This window comes from Dipodomys merriami, unplaced genomic scaffold, assembly GCF_024711535.1.
Source record: "Dipodomys merriami isolate MVZ:Mamm:240054 unplaced genomic scaffold, mDipMer1.0.p SCAF_122, whole genome shotgun sequence".
NCBI lineage: Eukaryota > Metazoa > Chordata > Mammalia > Rodentia > Heteromyidae > Dipodomys > Dipodomys merriami.
The window spans coordinates 458,997-476,111 of NW_027202516.1; the positions used below are offsets into that span (position 1 = coordinate 458,997).

A 17,115-nucleotide genomic window follows, 5' to 3' on the forward strand; every position below is an offset into this window, starting at 1 on the left:
TCCCTAGCCATAAAAGAAATGCAAATCAAAACAACATTGAGATATCACCTCACCCCAGTTAGAATGGCAAAAATCAAGAACTCTAACAACAACAGATGCTGGAGGGGATGTGGACAGAAAGGAACCTTACTTCATTGTTGGTGGGAGTGTAAGCTTGTTCAACCACTTTGGAAAGCAGTATGGAGGTTCCTCAAAAGACTTCACATAGATCTCCCCTATGACCCAGCATTCCCACTTTTGGGCATTTACCCAAATGTTTACAAACAAGACCACACTAAAGCTACCAGCACAACTATGTTTATTGCAGCATTATTTACCATAGCTAAGATATGGAACCAACCCAGATGTCCCTCAGCAGATGAATGGATCAAGAAAATGTGGTATATATACACAATGGAATTCTATGCCTCCATCAGAAAGAATGACATTGCCCCATTTGTTAGGAAATGGAAAAACTTGGAAAAAATTATATTAAGTGAAGTAAGCCAGGCCCAAAGAAACATGGTTTCCCTTATTTGCAATATCTAGTATATGTATGAGTCAAGCGGAAAAGGTCAGATAATGTGATGTCAGGAAAATGAACCCTTAGATATGTATTTTAATGTTTTTTTCTTTCATGCATATGTTTCTAACACATTTAAAGATTATCTCTTTGTTGCTTTGTATGTCCCTTCCCCACAGTATAACCCCTGCTTTCACTATATTTGATGTCAGTATAACTTGTGGAAGAGATTGGGGAAAAACCAGTTGTTTAAGGATACAGGTGGACCTGTTGCAACAATGAGAAGTACAAGTTGTCATGTCCAAAACGAGCTTTACAACGTCGGTACGGGGGGGGGGGAAGGGGGGGAAGGAGAAGGATTGGGATTGGGGGGGAGGGGGGAGGCTGGGAAGGGATGTGAAGGGTAAACCAAAGGAGGAGGCTGCAATGCTTGGTAAGAAATGTATGCATTATCCTGCCCATGTAATTGTAACCCCTCTGTACAGTATGTTCACAAATAAAATTAAAAAAAAAAGAAAAAGTATTTAGTGGGCTATTTTTTACTGAGTTACATAGTTTCAAACTAGGTATTCACTTTTTAAGTGCCAGTAATATATGTACAATAGGAATTCTTGGGGTGAGGGTGGGGTTAAAAGCAATCCGGAAATAAAAACTTCTTGGAGCAACAGTAACAAAACACAAATGACAATACATTTGTAAAGTGCTCACCATGTACCTAGGAAAACCAAAAAGTATTAGTTATAGACTTAACAAATCTTGTGCATACAAGACAGTCTTACAAAGCCCCTCCTGAAGAAGCAAATATGCTTTACATGCCAGGCTATCAGCAGTGGCTTTGGAAGACTGAAAATCCCTTGGGGTAGATGTGACAGGCTCACCTTGCGTTCCTGAACCACGTGCCAAGTGGGGAAATTTGAGGAAAGCCTGCCATTTGTAATGGAAATGAGAGGCACAGATGCACATCACACCCTGGCATTGCAGAGATGAAGACGTCTGTGTTCTCCACTCAGATCCCAGCGCTGAAGAGCTCACTGAAGGTAGCCCCCTCTGATTCCAGTGAACGGAAGGGTACCAATTGTCTCAGCTCACCATGTATGAAAAGTACTTGCCAAAATTAGAATCTGACTTTAAGATGATTGTTTTGATTTAAATTATTTAATTAATAATTTCTAGATGAACAAGAGTGGGAAGAACATGATAAAAGTCAATCATGACATGTCAGAGTGTTGTCTTGCTGTTTTTTTAATAAAGAATGTGACAAAATAAGAGACAGAGTACCACCACAAAAGTAAGACATGTAGCAAGCGCCTGTACTAAGTACCACATCTGTTTCTAATTTTGATCCTGATAATAAAGAAAAAGCATACAAATTGGGTAAACAAATACAGACTTGGTATTTAGTCATGTTAAAATACTTTTATATCTGATAAGTTTGTTCTTTCAAAAATGCACGTAAGATGGGGCTGGGAAGGTAGCTCAGTGGTAGAGTGCTTGCCTTGCATGCATTAGGCCCTGGGTTCGATTCCTCAGCACCACATAAGCAAAAAGAAAAAAGCTGGAAGTGGTGCTGTGGCTCAAGTGGTAGAGCACTAGCCTTGAGCTGAAGAGCTGAGAGACAGTGCCCAGGCCCAGAGTTCAGGCCCCACGACAGGACCCCCCCCAAAAAAAAATACACATAAGAGATTTTTATATATACTTAAGAAATTTAAGCTAGTTCTTTGAAAATGATATATATGGCAGCGGTTTTTTTCCTGAAAAATAAGCTAATGAACAATTTTTAATTTAAGGTTCCTCACCATCATCATGATTATCACCTCTTTTTGAAGAGATAGAAAGATACCAATGATTTCAAAGTTCCCATCAAGAAATCTAAAAAAATTAGGGATATGAGGTTCACAAAAATATTAAGTTTGAGAATATAGAGATTGAGATAAAGGGAGAATAGAAAACTGATACTCTTAAGACTTATGTAAATCACCATTACCACCTCAGTTTTAGAAGAATTAGATGGCATTGTCAGACTGACACTGGCTGGGAAACTCAGTAAGCATCTACCAAAACTGAACGTCACAATCATCACTGTATGTCTAATAATGTGGCACAATTCAAAAGAAAATTAGCATTCATTAGAGTTACATATTCGTGTGGGTACAGCTAGGACATGCCTGAATTTTAGTACTTGAAGTTTTATGAAAAATAAGCTTTCAGTTTACTCTTAAGTTTAGTGGCTATTCTGGCTGTTTATAAGAAGACTAATGGAAATAGATTATCCTGAATTATTTGTAGCAATTATGTATTCCAGATTTCTGTTTGGCGTGTTATTGGTACTCATGAATAATCAATCATGATAAATACTTTTAATATACTTGAATAGATTAGTGTTTCAAGAAATTTAGTACTACCAAAATAGTGGGAGTATCTATATTGCATTAAATTACAGGATTACAATGGAATAGAATGGCAGCAAAATAAAGCTCATGGAGCAATTTTTAGAGCCCAAAGAAATTAGATTCCTTGATTAACAATTCAAATCAAAATTTAACCAAAGTCATTTTGTTGATAATATCACCAATAAAGATTAATGATCTCTCATTTGGAAAGACTAATAGGTTATAAATTAGTTTATCATAATGTATTTTTGTTTTGGGGGGGTCTGGTCATGGGGCCTGAACTCTGGGCCTGGGCGCTGTCCCTCAGCTCTTCAGCTCAAGGCTAGCGCTCTACCACTTGAGCCACAGCGCCACTTCTGGCTTTTTTCTTTTTGCTTATGTGGTGCTGAGGAATCGAACCCAGGGCCTCATGCATGCAAGGCAAGCGCTGTACCACTGAGCCACCTTCCCAGCCCCTCATAATGTATTTTTGCCTTAACATTTATCTGTAGTAAATAATTTTAAATTTATACTACCAATTTATTAATACATATTTGTATAATTATATGATATAATTAGGTAAGTTCAAAGCATATGCTTATCAATTGAATGGAAAAATGATGTTAAAAAGAAAATTCTGAAATGTCTATTCTCCAAGCAAATTTAGGTGTTGATAATTAAATAATATTTATTTTGTAATTTGAAGGTATGATTTATAGGAAAGATGGATTTTTGCATCAATATTCAGTCAGTTATACAGACCTTGAGTCAGAGCAGGTGGTCCCTTAATATTTACTTTGTGAAGTAAAATTATAAATTCTGTTCATTTTTTGTGAAAGATGTTTCAAAATTTACAATAATATATTAATTAGTATTATATACATTTATATGAATATTTTATACTTGTTGGATAGAATAGCAATGTTCAATCAATTGCTTTGGTTGTAGAATATCACCATATCCCTTCAGAAAACAATCAGTACGTTGAAGATACACATTTCTGGGCTGGGAATGTGGCTCAGTGGTAGAGCGCTTGCCTTGCATGCATGAGGCCCTGGGTTCGATTCCCAGCACCACATAAGCAAAAAGAAAAAAGCCGGAAGTGGCGCTATGGCTCAAGTGGTAGAGTGCTAGCCTTGAGCTGAAGAGCTGAGGGACAACGCCCAGGCCCAGAGTTCAGGCCCCACGACCGGACAAAAAAAAAAAAAAAAGATACACATTTCTACAAAGATGCTTTAAAGTTATAGTATGGTTTGCATTTTCATTTACAGATTGAACTTTCCTATATGCTAGTAATTTTAAGGAAAGTGATTTTATCAACCATTTTCAAATTACTCAGATTACAAATATACCCCAGCTTCATTCACACTGTAAACAAAGTGTAAAAAAAGTTCACATAACAGTGTATCATGTGGAAGAATCATGTATTTGCTTCATTTGAAAGTTTTTGTTAGTGCTTTACATACAGGCAACTCTAGAAACCTTAGAGTAATAACCAATATTCATTTTTGCATTTGAAAAAAAGTAGTTACAAAAATAATACAAACTAGTGTAGCGTATAGGGGAGAGGGGGAAAGAGAGTTGGAGAGACAGATGGAGGGAAGGAAAGAGAAAGGGAGGAACAAAGAAGGAAAATAATTAGATCTTTAAACATTAACCCAAAGAGGATGATCATAAACTTATCAAGATACAGAGAACAGTAGCAAAACAAATTCTGTGGAAGTATTTAAAATGAAAATAAAAACAAAATGTAAATAATAGTTGTAATTTTTATATTAATTTTATGGATATAACATACAAATAATTATTTGAAAATTTTAGTACTGTAAGTTTGTATCAGATTGTGACTGCTGAAAAATGGGAATGTCAGGACATGAACACACTCGCTAGGTGAACAGTGGCATTTAGACCAATGGGCTGGCCTCCCAAGCTCCCTTGACCTCCAGGAAGCAGTGACCGTTAACCATCTCTGTCTCAGGAAGTGAAATCATTTTCTAACGTAGAACCTAAAATTGGAGCAAGTATTTTCCTAATCCCTGATCAAGCATATGAAATAACTTCTCTTCTGTGGAACATATCTTTCTTTTCCAGATGTCCTTTAATTTTTCCCTAGATTTATCTTCCTAGTTTCCTTTTACCAGTCGACAAGATTGTTTCCCTTGCCAGGTTCTAATGTTGTCTATTCTAATCAGCATCCAATTCGTGTCTAACTAAAATGACTCCTGAAGGCATTGACAAATGTGTGATCCTCATCCTTCTTATAATTCTGTTGGTTTACCCTCATATTTTAACCTTCAACATACAGATGCCTATAGTAATGGATGTATGATGACATCTTGGACAGCTAACTTTTGGTTGTCAAGTATCAGAGTGCTCTTGTTTTGAACCATTACCCTGTCAGAATCATGCTGATTTCTATATGCTAAAGACATTTCAATTCTGTGAATGTTAAAAATGATCAACCGTTCTATGCTATTGTTTATGGCTAAATCATAATGGTAAAACTGTATATATTTCTAGTATTCTTTTTAGCCTTAGCTTTTCACAAAACACACAGACTTGATTCGCAGATTACTTTGTTTTGATATCAGTGAGAAGTTTGATATAAAATTTGTAACTCTTATCCTGTAACAGTCACAAAATTTTATTCAGAAATACAAGCTTGAAGTTGTTATAGAAAGATTTTTTCCCAGAAAAATTAGGGTAAACTTCATTTAAAATATGATTGAGAACGGTGGAGATTGTGAGCAAATTAGACCAATGAGGCGTTGGTCCCTGGGCCTCCTTCCCCTGAGAGATGAGTTTCCCCGTTCCTGCCCCCACCTCTGGTAGGAAAACCAGAGCACTCCTGAGTGTAGTGAGAGGCTTGTAGAAAACAAAGCAACGTGAGGGTTCTTAGCCTTATGGTAATGATTATCCAATTAGTAAACAAACTTCCTGTTCACAGTTGTCCAAATCTTCAGACCCTGTACTATACTTTCAAATATCTCCTGTGCAAATGAGGTATTTATGTTTTTATTTGAAGTGACACTTGTCATGTTTATAGACACTACTGAGATAGGACTAAAAAACAAGAGGTTCAGAGATCTAGATAGACACTGAAGTAAATTGTTACAGTGCAGTGACTAGAATTGGTGAAGAAAGTAAGCTTTTCCCCAGGTAAATGCAGTATGGCCCTCCATCTGCTACTGTATGCATTATATTTTATCTACTATAAATTTTCTCTTGATTGTGTATATTGATTTGGATTCAATCATTATAATATTTAAGGAATGAGTTAAAAATTTGAATGCAGATTGAAAATAGTTTTGTGGAAATCAGATATGATTTGTCATAAAATAGCATTCCAAATGGGAGGGAATATTGGCTATATATAGATGTCCTAATTATTTAGAAAATTATAGAAGTTGGTCCAAGGAGATAAAAGGCAAAAAAATATGCAAATAATCAAAATGGGGGAAGAAGGAGAGCAAATGGTAAAAAGGATACAGATAGAACAAATGTAAACAAGGTGAAACAATTGAATCCTATGTTTAGAAAATTTCAATTAAAAACAGATTACCAGATTGGATTTACACACAAGATTTAGTTGTACCTACAAGAAACACACTCTAAACATAACACACAAATGATTGAAAGTAAAGCAGTGTGGTAGGTGTCATATTCATTCCTGTAATCCCAGTACCCTGGAGATCAAGGAGAGAATGACTTGAGCTCAAGTCCAGCTTGGGTTATGTAGTGAATTCTATGGTACCTGCAGAACCTACTGAGCCTGTCTCCATAAAACAAAATGAAAGAAAATGAGAAGATGTGCTAATACCATTCATATAAATGTTACTACATTATCAGATAATTTATATTTCAGATACAAGTGTTGTCAAGTATATAATTAGCCATTTTTAACATTAGGAGAATAAATTCATCAAAGGTAAATTCAAGCGTATGCACGAAATAGTATGGTTTCATAATATACAAAGTAAAACCTGCATTAAATAGTCAACCCTGCCCACCCTTAAGTCCATCTAATGATTATGGTTTCTTATTGTAAATATCTTTAGCCTTCCTTTGATACATTTTTGCCTTGTCACATATCTTAGTTGGTGAAGTTAAATAGACTAGATTTCAGATATCATTAAGATTTTTTTGTAAATGAAATTGGGTTCTCATTGTTTTAATTATAATCTGTCAAAACAATTACAGTCAAAATATTTTATGAATAGATGTTAAAAATCTAAATTTTTCAGTTCAGAAAATAATTTTATAACCCAAGTGAAATGTTATATGTTATTTAAGAATGAGGAACTTTTTAATTAGTGTTTATGACAGTAAAATTATTTGAATTTCACATTGTTAAAATTATATTTTAACTCATTCATAGCTAGATGAATTAAATTATATTTTTTCTTTTTGATGTCTTACTACTTTTGTCTGTCTAATGTTATTTAATGTTCAGGAGGAATCAGATAGTGCAGTTAGTTCAGTCTACACTTCTATGTAACAAATCTCATTTACTTACAGAACAACTTAGAACTGGAATGTTGACAGATTGCAGAGTTCCCATGACAAAACTTAAAACCTCAATTAAAAGATCAAATTAAAAAAAAATCTGAAAGAAAACAAGTGTTCTTTTTCTACCCTAAGGAGGACATGAAGATCTGCCAGCACATTTATCCGTTATTTACGAGCATAAGTGATTCTAATCAAACTTCTGTGAAATGAACTTATTGCAATTAGGAAAAATGTGCAGGAGCCCATTTAGCATAGGCATACATCTAAAAGCCGGCTGGTGAAGTAATACTTTGTTAAAACTTCCTTGCAGTGACCACATATTTCACACATTTCCTCCCATTTTAATCACACGGTTTTAGAAATAGCAGTCATCAGTGTCACTCAAATTTCACTAAACAATCACTTAATTTTGTACTCAGCCAAAGCAATGTAGTGAGACTTGCAACCCAGGAAGTGAGTGTGATGGGAAATATTCTACTCTTCCCTCCTCCTCCGGTTTTTGCCCAACACTGTAATGCCTCTAGCTGTGTCTGTGGCCTTTGATGAACTAGTACCCTGGTGTTCGTGGAGCAGTGGCATTGTGCCACACCGGTGGAGGTGTCTAATGTTAGGCAGTGCAGGGCCCAGACCTCATGGCTGTATTAAAAGGCTCAGCCGAGACAACGCGTATAAGGCCACACCGCTGTGTCAGATCACAGGTAGTGCTGGTGAGAAGCCTGGACCCTGGAAGTCATGGGGGTAGCACTCTGGCCCTGACATCAGAGATGAGGTAAAAATGACCTCAAGAAGCTGCCTGGTGGCAAATTAGAAGCTTATAGGAAGTGAGAAGCAACTCTTACATCTCTCAGGCACTTTCTGATTAGGAGGGAGGAAGATTGAGTCAGCTGGAGGCATGTTGTGTTTCATGTAGCTTTTTGTACTGTGAAGATATTTTTTTAAACCACAGGCTGAGAGAATTTAGCGGATGGTCTACAACCAGTTCAAGTCTCTTCCAACCTGGCAGCTAGAGGTAACCTGCTTCTCAGTCCTCCCAGCTCCAGAACACATCAAGAGCATATGGGAACCCTGAGTGCAAGCAGCTGTTTACACAGGGGTGGGTTTCCCAGGAGACTATGCATACTTGCCTGTGTGTGGCTGGCACAGTAATGGTTCATCTGATTCAGGAGGTCAGGGTCTGGCCGACACCATGGTGGTTCATCTGATTCAGGAGGTTAGGGTCTGGCTGACACCATGGTGGTTCATCTGATTCAGGAGGTCAGGGTCTGACCGACACCATGGTGGATCATCTGATTCAGGAGGTCAGGGTCTGGCTGGCACAGTGGTGGTTCATCTGATCTGGGAGGTCAGGGTCTGACCGACACCATGGTGGTTCATCTGATTCAGGAGGTCAGGGTCTCACTGACACCATTGTGGATCATCTGATCTGGGAGGTCAGGGTCTGGCTGGCGTAGTGGTGGTTCCTCTGATCTGGGAGGTCAGGGTCTGGCTGACACAGTGGTGGTTCATCTGATTCAGGAGGTCAGGGTCTGGCTGACACCATGGTGGTTCATCTGATTCAGGAGGTCAGGGTCTGGCTGGCACAGTGGTGGTTCATCTGATTCAGGAGGTCAGGGTCTTGCTGGCACAGTGGTGGTTCATCTGATCTGGGAGGTCAGGGTCTGGCTGGCGTAGTGGTGGTTCATCTGATTCAGGAGGTCAGGGTCTGGCTGACACAGTGGTGGTTCATCTGATTCAGGAGGTTAGGGTCTGACCGACACCATGGTGGATCATCTGATTCAGGAGGTCAGGGTCTGGCTGGCGTAGTGGTGGTTCCTCTGATCTGGGAGGTGAGGGTCTGGCTGGCATAGTGGTGGTTCATCTGATTCAGGAGGTCAGGGTCTGGCCGACACCATGGTGGTTCATCTGATTCAGGAGGTCAGGGTCTGACCAATACCATGGTGGTTCATCTGATTCAGGAGGTCATGGTCTGGCTGGCGTAGTGGTGGTTCCTCTGATCTGGGAGGTCAGGGTCTGGCTGGCACGGTGGTGGTTCATCTGATCTGGGAGGTCAGGGTCTGGCTGGTGTAGTGGTGGTTCATCTGATTCAGGAGGTCAGGGTCTGGCTGGCACAGTAGTGGTTCATCTGATCTGGGAGGTCAGGGTCTGACCGACACCATGGTGGATCATCTGATTCAGGAGGTCAGGGTCTGACCAATACCATGGTGGTTCATCTGATTCAGGAGGTTAGGGTCTGGCCGACACCATGGTGGTTCATCTGATTCAGGAGGTCAGGGTCTGGCCGACACCATGGTGGTTCATCTGATTCAGGAGGTCAGGGTCTTGCTGGCACAGTGGTGGTTCATCTGATCTGGGAGGTCAGGGTCTGGCTGGCGTAGTGGTGGTTCATCTGATTCAGGAGGTCAGGGTCTGGCCGACACCATGGTGGTTCATCTGATTCAGGAGGTCAGGGTCTGACCGACACCATGGTGGATCATCTGATTCAGGAGGTCAGGGTCTGGCCGACACCATGGTGGTTCATCTGATTCAGGAAGTCAGGGTCTGGCCGACACCATGGTGGTTCATCTGATTCAGGAGGTCAGGGTCTGGCTGGCGTAGTGGTGGTTCCTCTGATCTGGGAGGTCAGGGTCTGGCTGACACAGTGGTGGTTCATCTGATTCAGGAGGTCAGGGTCTGGCTGACACCATGGTGGTTCATCTGATTCAGGAGGTCAGGGTCTGGCTGGCACAGTGGTGGTTCATCTGATTCAGGAGGTCAGGGTCTTGCTGGCACAGTGGTGGTTCATCTGATCTGGGAGGTCAGGGTCTGGCTGGTGTAGTGGTGGTTCATCTGATTCAGGAGGTCAGGGTCTGGCTGACACAGTGGTGGTTCATCTGATTCAGGAGGTTAGGGTCTGACCGACACCATGGTGGATCATCTGATTCAGGTCAGGGTCTGGCCAACACCATGGTGGTTCATCTGATCTGGGAGGTCAGGGTCTGACCAACACCATGGTGGTTCATCTGATTCAGGAGGTCAGGGTCTGGCCGACACCATGGTGGTTCATCTGATTCAGGAGGTCAGGGTCTGACCAATACCATGGTGGTTCATCTGATTCAGGAGGTCACGGTCTGGCTGGCGTAGTGGTGGTTCCTCTGATCTGGGAGGTCAGGGTCTGGCTGGCACAGTGGTGGTTCATCTGATCTGGGAGGTCAGGGTCTGGCTGGTGTAGTGGTGGTTCATCTGATTCAGGAGGTCAGGGTCTGGCTGGCACAGTAGTGGTTCATCTGATCTGGGAGGTCAGGGTCTGACTGACACCATGGTGGATCATCTGATTCAGGAGGTCAGGGTCTGGCCGACACCATGGTGGTTCATCTGATTCAGGAGGTCAAGGTCTGACCAATACCATGGTGGTTCATCTGATTCAGGAGGTCAGGGTCTGGCTGGCGTAGTGGTGGTTCCTCTGATCTGGGAGGTCAGGGTCTGGCTGGCACAGAGGTGGTTCATCTGATCTGGGAGGTTAGGGCCTGGCTGGCATGGTGGCTGTTTATGATAAGTGAGCTTGTTTGTGGAGAACTTGTTGAGTAGGATCAGGGTTAGTGGTGGCAGTGGTAGTTCTGCCAGAATTCAGTGTGGAGAGAAGGCCAGCTGTTACAGAGCACCACCTGTTAACTGTAGAAATGCTTGAAGCCCCTGTCAGGGAACCACATGGGACTACATACCTATACTGTGTCAGCAACTTAAAATGAAAATGAAAGCATATGTGATGAAACTAATTTCAACCAACATTAATACCTTACGTCATTAAGGCCTCACTTAGCTATGTGTAATATCTTTTACTTTTTGTCAGTCATGGGTCTTGAACTCTGGGCCTGGGCACTGTCCCTCAGTTCTTCAGCTCAAGGCCAGCGCTCTACCCCTTGAGCCACAGCACCACTTCCGGTTGTCTGGTGATTAATTGGAGATAAGAGTCTCATAGCCTGCCCCTGCTGGCTTTGAACTGCCATCCTCAGATCTCAGCCTCCTGAGTAGCTAGGATGATAGCCCTGAGCCGCTGGCGCCTGTCAGCTATTCACTATTTGTGGCAATTACCTTTTTAATGAAATTGAGAACTGACATATTCCTCACGTTTAATGGACTACGTTGAGAAGAGCCATTTAGAATACTGAAATTTGAAACATGTTATTGTTTTTCTTTCAACTACCTTCATTGAAGAATGAATTTTGGTTTTACCTGAATATCTAGATTACATAAATAATGTTTTGACTTCAAAATTAAATCATATACCTACAAATAAAAATAATTTTTAGGATAGATGATGTAGGGCTCCCAAGTTGTCCTTATTTTATTGTATCTCTAATATAGCCCATAGCCCTTCCCCCACCTTTTACCCTTCCTTGAGTCTGTCTCTCCACCATTCCTCTTTGGTTCTCAGCCATCTGTTTTAGCCGAGCTCTCTGCCACTTCCTCAGCCATCCTACGGTCAGTTTTGCTTAATTAATATCCATTGACTGTTTCATTTGTACCTTTCCATTAACTCCTGAATTTAATGTTATGAATCTGTAATGCAATAATACTTGGCCATTTATTAAATGCTTACTGTGTGCTGGTCATTCCGCTGAGACATTGTGTGTATCATTCATCAAAGCTTTTCCTCCCTATGTGAAGGTTCCCCCTTTACAGAAGTGAAAACTGAATTCTGTAAAGCTTAGGAAATGAATATGACGGGTATCTAGGAAGTGGTTGGGCAAGTGTATGAAGCCGCTCACTGTATTACAGACTTTACCATGTATATCCCATCTGTGTGATGATAGGATAGCATTAGCAATAGGAACTTAGAAGAAAGGTTTGGGGTATGATTTTAATTATAATTAAGAGATTGAAATGTCAGCTGAAGGCTAGTACTCTACCACTTGAGCTGCATCTCCACTTCCACTTTTCTGGTGGTTTATTGGAGATAAGAGTCTCACAGACTTTCCTGCCCGGGCTGGCTTTGATCCGTGATCCTCAGATCTCAGCCTCCTGAGTAGCTAGCATTATAGACTTGAATCACCAGTGCCCAGCTTTCAATTCTTTTTAAATAAATTCAAAATTAAGAATAATCTTTTCTGTAAATTCATTCCCAAGTAGGTAGTGATGTTATTTTTTGCTTTGGTTTGTGTCTTACAAGTTTTTTTTATTGGCTGTATAGTATCATAATGCCTATAACTTTGCACTCCACGAGAAAGCCTTGGTAGCTTCATTAATTAGCTTTGTTCAATTGGCCCTTATTTGAATTTCGAAAAAATTAGAGTTCACCTTTTTAGTTTCACAACCACAGTTTTTGTTCCCATAAAAAAGGTTTTAAGCTGCTTGGAGCACAGTCCATGAAGTACCTTTCCCTCACAGTGACACCATGTCTCCCACCCTTCTTTCCCAAGGCATTTCATTTCTTCTTCAGACAGGATTTAGCAAGAACTTACTGTGTTGCATCCGTGCTTTGGAATCTAAATGCTAGTGAGCCTTTGCTTCTTGGGAAATGGGGAGCCATAGTTAAAATAAGTCTTATATGCGCATGTCCCTTGGTTCTATCTTCAACATTACAAACAATATCCACCACCCCAAAACATCTTAGCCCCATTTGTAAATCCCTTCGACATAGGCAATGCAAGCAGTTTTACGCAAAGTGAGAATTGAACCAGAATGGGGTGCCTGCAGCAATCCAGGAAGAGAGTGCAAAAAACAGTTTATCTAGCCACCATTTTATTCCATTCATGGTCTCAAGATAAACAGTCCAGTAAGAGGACAGGACAGTGCCATTTGCATATAATTTTGTCACAGGCAGTTCACCCTAACTTTGCCTGGTAATTGAGTGCCTGTCTGAATGTGCCAGTTACCTTCATCCACAGGAAAAACATCCTTTCTTCTGCAGCATGGAGCAGTGTGCCATTGGAGTTCAGCTCTGTCCTTGCACAGAGACTGGGAGACACACCTATTGCTCTCCCATTTTTCTACTTCAAAGGGATAGTGCCTGCATCGGTAGCTCATGAAAGCGGCGGGCGCAGAAGGGTGATCTTCACTTAGGAAAAGGGAAAACAGTTACAATTGCAACTTTCCTAGCAAGCTCTTTGAGAAAACAGAGGAAGAGGAAGCTCTTCACTTACATTCACAGAAAGTTAGCCTTTTGTTCCTTTTATTTATTGGCTTTGATATAGACATGGAAATAGAGATACAATTAATTATTAGAGCACTGAGAGCAGAAGTATCCTCACTCTTCTGGAAGGGGTGGTTCTACTGACACCTCTGCCACGTTCACTCCCCGAGTCTTAAAGACAAGTGTGCTCAACTTGCTCCTTGGTTTCTTCACAGCTCAGAGGCCAAGGAGAGCCAGGACTCCCTGTGTCCTTCCTTACATAGCCCACACTTCTGCGTGCCAGGTTCTCCCTGTTTTTTGTCTCATCGTTGGTCCAGTACTGGAATCAAGTACTTCTAGAGGAGGAGAGACCGCAGATGGTACTGCCCTTCAGTGCATCTCTCACCCCAGTTACTCTCAGGATCCCGTTAGCATTCCATTGGTCAAGAAAGAAGTTAGTGAAGCTCATTTACACAATTGTGTTTTCATAATATGTTATTCCCTTGAAATAAATGTTAGTGAATTCCTTATGACCAAGCACCTGACCTATGAATACTTTGTAAGCACAAGTCTCATATGCCAGTGCAAAGGAAAGACACAACCTTCCTGTTCATTCCATTCCTTGAAGAGTGAAAAGGGCTTTTTAATTTCATCCAGACACTATTTCAGACCACTCTGACTTATAGTTTGTGAATTTAGAGTATCCCTCTTGTAATCCAGAATTTCCTAAATTAGCTTTCCTGCCATCGACACCTGTTTAGTGAAGTTTACCCATCTTATTGAAAGTCCTGGGCTTCCCTTATTTCTCTCCCATGCCATCCTTGGTTCACTCACCTTCAGACCTTTTTGCCAATTTAGGGAGTGTTAATGGAGGGACAGTAAAAGAGTACCCCTCTTCCATTTCTGATCACTTGGAACAGGGACCAGCCTTAGCTTGTGTAACTCAGGTGGTATGATTGGAACTTCAGAGATGCATAGACCTGAGGTGATCCACCCACTACTTCTGTATCTGGTCTGAGTGTGCACCTAGTAATGTGTACAGTATTTGAGTAACTCATCTATATGGCTTAGAAGAATTTCTACATATCTCTATTTAAAAGTGCTTTTAAATTGAAGATTCAGACAAATCATATTCAGGCTACTGTATAAATAATAAATGTGTTTATTTGAATTTCTGGATGGTGAAAGCTATGGAGACAATAGGTATGTTTATATCCGAAGAGGATTTATATTAAACAAAAGTTACCTGTGGTATTGAGAAGAGAAAGCTTGCAAAAAGCACTTTACTAAATTATAACCCTGAGGATAAAATATGACTATAATAATTGCTAAAGTTAAAACCAGAGAATAAAGCCTACATGTACAAATATATCATACATTTTCAGCTTTTTTATTATCTAGTTTGTTCCTGTCTCTGGAAGAACTGCTTGTGGAGAATTAATTGGGAACTTAGATTACAGTAACTCTTACAGTTCCTATGTGATTTAGCATGTGTTTTGGACCTGAGATACTGACTATAATAATACTTAGCAATAATGATGTGCGACTGTTGCTTACTGTGCTGTTTCTTTGATCCCTATCATCACTTCACTAGTAAGAAGTACAAACAGTGAAGTCATTCGCCCAGATTTACATGTTATTAAAGTGAAAGAGCTGGGACTTTTAACCCTTTGAACTAGTCGGGGTTAACTTCCAAGATACATGGACTTTCAATGTTATGTGGTCCATGTAACATATTGTTATAATAACATGATGATGTATTTGAATGTTATGATTTCAAGAACACTCACTTGGTGTTAGACACTGATGTGATAGTACTTAGAGAATTTAGGCTCATCAGCTTGGAGCCCTCCTAAGCTAGGAGACAACCAGAGTCCTCTTAGTCTCTGCCCTGTGAGCATTGAGGAAGGTAGCCACCTTAACCCTCAAGAATGGAGATAATCTGTGTCATTGCTTTAACAGTAGAACTGTGAAAAACCAGGATCTTCAGGTTAAGCCACCTAGTTCGTGGTATTTTGTTATATTATTCTTCCAGACCCTGACACAGAATAATGTGAAGATTGCCTTAAACATTCAGATTTTTAGTGTTTGAAGTATGACAGGGACTATGTTTATCACACACACACACACACACACACACACACACACACACACACACACACACACACACACACACACACACACACACACACACACACACACACACACACACACACACACACACACACACACACACACACAACTGAACTTTACACGAGAAGTCCAGAGTTATTTATTAAGTTGCTTGGCTATATGTTTTTGAATTAGCATACATTAACAACATGAAGGGGATTCACTGTAATATGCATGTATACAGTATACTTCTGTCCTCCCTCCTTATACTATCCTTTTGATCTCCCTAGACCCAGACCCTGCCCCTTTGACATTTTTCCATCATCATCATCATCATCATCATCATCATCATCATCATCATCATCATCATCATCATCATTTTAGAGCTAAATTCAATGAATAAGTGAGCAAAGCTGAAATTTGGAAAGGGACGTCATATTTGATGAATAGGGCCTATTCCCAGTGCTACTTGGGACTGCACACCAGGAAATGAGAAGACCACTGGCCAAGGTCTTCAAGAGTCAGAGATACTTTGAAGTGTAGATGTGTAAATGTTTTCTTACATCTAGTCACCTGTACTGGTAACATATGATAGTGAGATAGTGATGAAGAGCCTGACCTTTGAAATGAGATTCCACAGATTGTAAACGCACTCCAAGATTTGTAACCTATGTGTCCTCTGTGCTACAGGTTTTTCAGTGACAAAGGTAACTCCTTTCTACAGTATGGAAGATTGGCATAAAATGTGGAGATGATAAAGCTAGAGACTCTAGGAGAAGTGTTATCCATTCTTGTCATCAAAGAGGCAATATAAAAATTATGACTTCTATATTATTATTGTTACTATTTTGTTATTATTGATGTGAAATGGACATAAAGAAAGTGTACTTGGAAATGTTAACAGCAGGGTTTTTTTTTAAATTTTGTATGACATAATTTAAAAAGCTGTACATTGTAGGGGGTTATCAAGATTGTTTTCTTTTCATGAACATTGTATTTTGAATTAAGGGGAAAGTTTCCAAGTTGTTAAATTATTTGTGTCAGAAAAATTCTATTACAAATGATAAAAATATAAAAATAGCACTTACTAGGAGAAATTTCCTGAAGAAAATATCTTCTGCTGTGTACCATACTTTGCTCTATATAATCTGATAAAATTAACATTTTTCCCAAGGGTATAACTTGCAGGTGAAGCACTGGGTGATGTCTAATACTAGATATGATGTTCCCTTTTGACTTGGTATGAAAATATTCGTGATTAATGATGGTACTTTTCTTCAAAGCAAATATTTAGCCTGAGATTTTCTTCATGTTTTAATACACTAACAGCACAAATGCATTCTCTGAAAGTCAGTAATGAGAGTAAATAGTCTCACTGGATTAAGTTAACTTTTAAAAATTGAGACGAATTGTGTGTAGCCCAGGCTGGTTTTCTATGTAGCCCGGCTTGGGCTACAACTCCCAATTCCCCTGCCTTAGGCTCCCCAGGGCTGGGATTACAGGCTTCTTCCACTGTGCTTGGTTTCTAGCTATAC

At 40.1% G+C, this 17,115-nt stretch overlaps 1 protein-coding gene and 1 non-coding gene across 7 annotated transcripts in view; both read left to right on the forward strand.

Annotated features, from left to right (window-relative positions):
* Khdrbs2 (KH RNA binding domain containing, signal transduction associated 2) overlaps nucleotides 1-17,115 on the forward strand; it is a 309,495-nt gene that overhangs the window by 98,616 nt on the left and 193,764 nt on the right. The gene's annotated exons all lie outside the window — the stretch shown is intronic.
* Trnaa-ugc (transfer RNA alanine (anticodon UGC)) lies at nucleotides 3,876-3,955 on the forward strand. The gene has a single exon. It is a non-coding gene; the product is annotated as a tRNA-Ala (tRNA).